Raw genomic sequence first — 6,000 nt, 5'->3', positions numbered from 1 at the left:
AGTTATATTAGGCTAAGGCTGTGCATAGGTGTAGTTCATAAAGGTTTAACAACAAGAAGGAAATAATGATAAATAGTGATTAATCAGAGTAATAAGACCAGGTTATACAGTGATTCAGTCTGGAGTAATGTTATTTTAATGTTCTAGGTAATTTGAGTTTATGCATTTATGTTTACCTTTACTTACAGTATGTTTAAAGAGGTAATTCTACACTTAAAAGAGACAGTATTTTCATAGCTGAGGGTACATGCTAATACTTACCTGTGGGCCCTGTAATAGTAAAGGGAACATGTATTTAGATGCCCAGGATGGTTAGTTAGACTAGCAACTGTAGAAGAGATACTGAGTATTGTGGTAAGAGTAGCAGGTCTATTGCAAGTGTATAAGATTACTGTGTATTATATAGGGTATTGTTATTGAGAGCATGTGTTTTGGAGACGTATTAGATTAGATTATATGGGCCGAATATAGTGCCGAAGTGGGACAGTACACGAAGTATCGCTAATGAATGTATGCTACGCTAAAGAGAGCGCATCTCTAATGTAAACTGTTTATATTTCCAACAGGAAATAAATGTGTTGCAGAAGAAAGAGCCAAGCTTCATTCGTATATCTGTAACACATGCTTGTGCCATCCGTAAGGTCTTCGTTGTCAACTTCTTGTTGGAGAGCTGGATGTTGTAGAGGTTTTGCGACGTCTGTATTCAAATTTGGTTGACAGTGTTTTTGCATGGGAAATGCATCCGAATCAAGTTCAAGTTCAAGTGTTTTTATTTGTCACATACAATAAATTGAAGTGAAATGTTAAAGGGTCAATGCTCCACACTGTGCAAAAATAAATAAAAATATAAAATAAAATAAATTAGTTAATTTATTTAGATAAAATAAAAAAAGTAAATAAAATCAAATTTAAAAATAAGGTGTTGAATTAAAAATTCCTTGAGTTAAGGCTTCGTAGGCGTCTACCCGACGGCAGCAGGGTGAAGATGCTGGCATTGGGGTGTGTGTCATCCCTCCTGATGTTTTTTGCCCTCGACTCCACCCTCTTGTGGTAGATGTCCTTCACGTTGGGTAGGGACGCTCTGATAGTCCGCTCAGCTGACTGGTCATTCATCATGCGGATGGCTTTAGCCTTGGCCAGCTCTAGGGCTGTGACCCATCTCTGGCGCTCCACCTCCGTGCTGGCCTTCAGGTGGTACGTGCGCCCCCTGCTGCTCAGCACGATGTTGCAGGCGTCCAGGTGACCAGGTTGATGGTCCCGCGACACGTGTGCGCCATCTCCGCCTGCGTCCTTCCTCCTCAGTCTGTCCCGGATCCCCCCTCTTCTCCCTCTGTGTTTTGACCGTTTCCAGGGCTTGTCGCTATTACTGTTATGAACGTCAGTTTGTCAGTATGTCGGAAAATCTCAGGCTGAAACGCCGACTTGCTGTCAAAAGACAAATAAAATGGACAGATTGCCTGTTTCTCTATTAAATGTACCGTATTGGTCTGAATATAAGACGACCCTGATTATAAGACGACCCCCCGTTTTTCAACCCAAACATTTATAAAAAAAGATTTGCAGAACAAAGAACTTCATTTTATTTGAAAAGAACTGATTCAAAATTAATGTCAAGCAATAATCAAGCAACATTGTGAACATTTTTAAATAACAGAGAAAATACAGGCCACATATTTAACTAAACGTAACTAAAATTCGCCAAACTTCTCCTCCGATGACTCTCTATCTCTCACACACGTCCTCTGCCCCGCTGTGTTCGCTCTTGCTGTCATCGCTTCCCAGCTGCTCCGCTTCCACCGGCTCCTCCCAGAGCGCGTTTTCTCTGACGTATTCAAAAACTCTCCGGTCAACCTCAATGAAACGACCACTTTGAGGACCACGGTAGGATTTGCGCTGACTGTTGGCATCTTTGAGACGTTGTTTTGGTGCTAGCCATCTTCTTACGTTACACTCCGTGACCCCGAACTTCTTGGCAGCTTGGCAGTTGTTAGTTGACTCTGCCTTATTGACGACCATTATTAAAAAATTGGCATCATAGCTCCTCCGCTGTTGTTGATTGACCTGACACACTTTTGAGCCACTTGTCTCTAAATGCCTGTCTTTAAACACCGGTAACGGTTTGGTTGTTAAGGACGCTGGACTACTTCTTCCCGGAACCAATTCCTGGCACCACCTGCGGCCGCGAATGTGTATTGACATTTAAATGGAGAGGCGAAGAAGAGAAACTGCGCTCTGAATACTAGACCCGTCCATGACCAGACCCCGAATATAAGACGACCCGACTTTTTCGGACCTATTTCGAGGGGAAAAAAGGCTGTCTTATATTCGGACCAATACGGTAGTATGTTTAGGGCTGTGCGATATGACGATATATATCCTGTGAAGATATAAAAATGTCTATCGTTTCATATTATGCTCCATCGTTTATATCGTCTTGTCGCAAATCACACTCTCTACGCTAATATTTTTCGGCATTTGGACGACGCTTTACGTTCCACACGGCACATGAAGGCAACACGAACAAACATGGAGGAGAGTGAACGTGAAACGTCTGAACAGGAGAAGGACTCTGACGACCAGCCAAGAAGTGAGCTCGTACCTAAAAGAGGGGCTACTTCAATCGCATGGACGTGGTTTGGTTTTGAAAAGTCGGACACGGACCAAAAAAACGTATTCTGTAAAGTATGCCGCAAACTGGTCCCCTCACCAGACTCAAACACCACCAATCTATTTTATCACCTACGTAAGAATCACGAAAAACAGTACGGAGACAGTCTACGGATGAAATCCATAAAAGCACAGTCGTCGAGTGCTCAAAACAAACCCCAGACCTTGCAAGAAGCTTTTGCCCGCGGCACACCATATGACAAAGATTCACGGCGATGGAAGGAGATAACGGCTGCCATTGCAATTTACACCTGTAAAGACATGGCCCCAATTTACACGGTCGAGAAACAGGGGTTTCGTGAGTTGGTGCGATCACTCGACCCAAGGTACACAATGCAAAGCCGAAAATACTTCACTCGAATCCAGTTGCCTCATTTATATCAAGAGTGTCGGGCCAAAGTAGAGGAGGAAATCCACAAGGTATTGCACTACGCTGTAGCAACAGATATGTGGTCGAGCCGAACAACACATCCCTATATGAGCCTGACGATACACTTTATTTGAGACTGGACACTCTGCAGTCGGTGTTTACAGGCAAGCTATTTCCCAGATGACCACACGGGAGAAATTATAGCCAGAGATCTCAGGGAAGCTCTTGAGTCGTGGGGACTGCGTGAGGATCACCTAGTCTATGTCACCACGGATAACGCCACAAACAACATCCTTGCACTTCGGCTGAATGACTGGACACGCTTACAATGTTTTGGTCACCGTCTTCATCTAGCCATTGGTGAGTGTCTAAAACAATGTAAAAATATATTTCAGTAAGAATAAGATTTTTTTTTAGTATCAGCCATACATGACAAAATATGTCTGCAATTGAGTTTCTGAGCATTTAAAAGCCAGTTTAAAAGCTTAAAATCCAGAATGCTCCCCCTGACTTTGAAAACAATCCAGTCATGATTTTTCCCAACCCCATGGGGCACCTCTATAAAATACATTAACAAAAAAATATAATTTATCAATAAAAATTTATCGAAAATATAATAAGTGTGCGAAGTGTGAAACTACAGAGAGCGAAGTGTGAAACTACCCCAAGTGGAACGAGCAGTTGGCGTCTGCAAGAAGGTGGTGAGTGCCCTCTCTAATTCATAGAAGAGAAGACTTGAACTGGCCAAGGCTCAAGCAGAACTGGGCTTGCCTACTCATCAGTTGATCACAGACACCCCTACCAGGTGGGGCTCTCTGCAACAAATGATTGAATGGGTCATAGAGCAGAAGAAGGCTCTCTCACAGGTCCTCCATGCCGACAAGAAAACGGGACATCTGGTCCTAACTTGGCAGGATTTGGATGTTCTGGCGTCCATGAACAAGGCATTGAGTCCTCTCATGGAGTTTACGGATGCTTTGTCTGGGGAGCTGTACACAAGTGTTTCCTACTTGAAACCGGTCCTCCATCTTTTTAATAACCAGATACTCAAGCCTCAGACGTCATGACGACACTCATCTCACCACGACCATAGAAGCGGGCATTCTAAACTACTTAAATGAGAAGTATGATGACCAGACCACCGAGGACCTGCTTGACATGGCTTCTCTTGTTGACCCTCGGTTCAAAACCACATATATTAAAGAAGAGAGGGTGGACTACATGAAGGCAAAAGCTGCTGCAGAACTGGAGAGCCTGGTGGCTGAAGAGGCAGCCTCCCTTCCATCAGCTGCAGCTGCTAGAGATGAGCCAGAGGTTCCTGCTAAGAAGCAAAAGAAGAGTTTGAGCAGCTACTTCAAAAAAGCAGCAAAGCCAAACGGCCCCTCAGTCAAGCAGAGAGTCCATTGTAAAGGAGCTCAACCTCTATCTCCAACTGCACTGTAAAAACGAAAACTTAAAATTGTTGGTCTCATTATGATTTCTGAGTAAAATGAATATAAAACATTAAGTATACGTCAACTGTGCAGTGCAATTTAGTCCAACCAACAATGTTGAGTTTTGGGTCAAGAGTTGGGCTCACTGTAGTATTTTTGTTAGAAAGACACACAGGTTTAAGTCAGACTCGGTCTGAGGCTGGACCAACTACGGTGCACATGCGCATTTTGACACTTTGGAAAAAACGGGTTTTTAACAGAATTTTCAGGGGTTTCACCTACATTCCTGCACGTCGTGGGTCTTCGCTACGTATCACAAAACACAGTTCCATGTTGGAACTGTGTTGTGAGCCGCACAGGTGCTTTTACAGGTTATGCATATTTGTGTTTGACACGGCCTCTTCAGACATGTCAGCGATGTTGTTGCTGTTGTTACAATTGTTATGCACTGCACAATGACATGTTTACAAGATGGTAAATATTGTGGCGACTCCTACCCCCCGGGGAGTCTGGGTATTCGTGATGCCGGTTGGGAAAAAGGGGTTTATTGCCTTTTGTCAATTTGTTTCTGTTAGGTTAAGTGGGGTTAACGGGTTTGGGGTCTTTATTGTTTGTGTGTTGTTTATTGTGTGTAGTGTTGCCGCCACCGTTACCGAGACTTGCATGTCCGTTGGTTGGGTGTGCGGTGCGCTGTGTGTTGTGGGTGTGTGTTAAATAAAGGCAGCTCTCGGGTCGTGCGGTCACCGTTTAACCTGGTCTCCCGTCTCGTCCTTCCCGCACTGCTCGCCACAATGTGTTTGAATGTATTTGACCATAATGTCAAACTCGTTCTGCACTTTGGTTTGTTGCATTTAGACAGCGATTCTCTGCTGCTGAACTAGCTACATGTTGCTTGTTCTATTGCTGTCTGGCATTCAGAAATGTCAAATGGAAGTTTCCAATTATTACTTTTAATAAAGTGAACTTAAAACTTGTTTTGTATTCTTTGAAAATGCAATTTTAAATGTTATTAACCTTAATTTGAAATATTAAGTTGAAAACCCTGACTTACTTTTTTGAGTTTTGTCAAATATAAAAATCTTAGTTGGTATAACTAACTTTCAAGTTTGTCTAAAGAAGAAAATGTAATTATACAAACAAAATAATATTAGTTGATGGAACTTTTTTAAAACGAAAGATCTTTTGTTGGGCTCAAAACTCAAAAATGTATTGCAGTAAGTTGCCTTGCAATTTCGAGTTTTCTCAACTTTTTATTTTTTACAGTGTGGAGGCTGGTCCAGAGACAAACCCACTGGAATGGTGGAGGCAGTATGAGGCACATTTCCCACTACTGGCCAAGCTAGCAAATAAATACTTGTGCATCCCTGCCACAAGTGCCCCATCAGAGCGGGCGTTCAGTACAAGTGGGAAGATTGTGACATGTCAGAGGTCATCACTTAAACCAGAAAGAGTTGACCAGCTTGTATTCCTGGCTCTCAACCTGTAAAACTAACTCCCTGAGATTCGGCATTTTGAAACATTTTTGCACTT

The sequence above is a fragment of the Gadus morhua genome, chromosome 8 (assembly GCF_902167405.1).
Source record: "Gadus morhua chromosome 8, gadMor3.0, whole genome shotgun sequence".
In the NCBI taxonomy this organism is placed as follows: Eukaryota; Metazoa; Chordata; class Actinopteri; order Gadiformes; family Gadidae; genus Gadus; species Gadus morhua.
Note: the sequence above shows the minus strand (reverse complement) of the source record.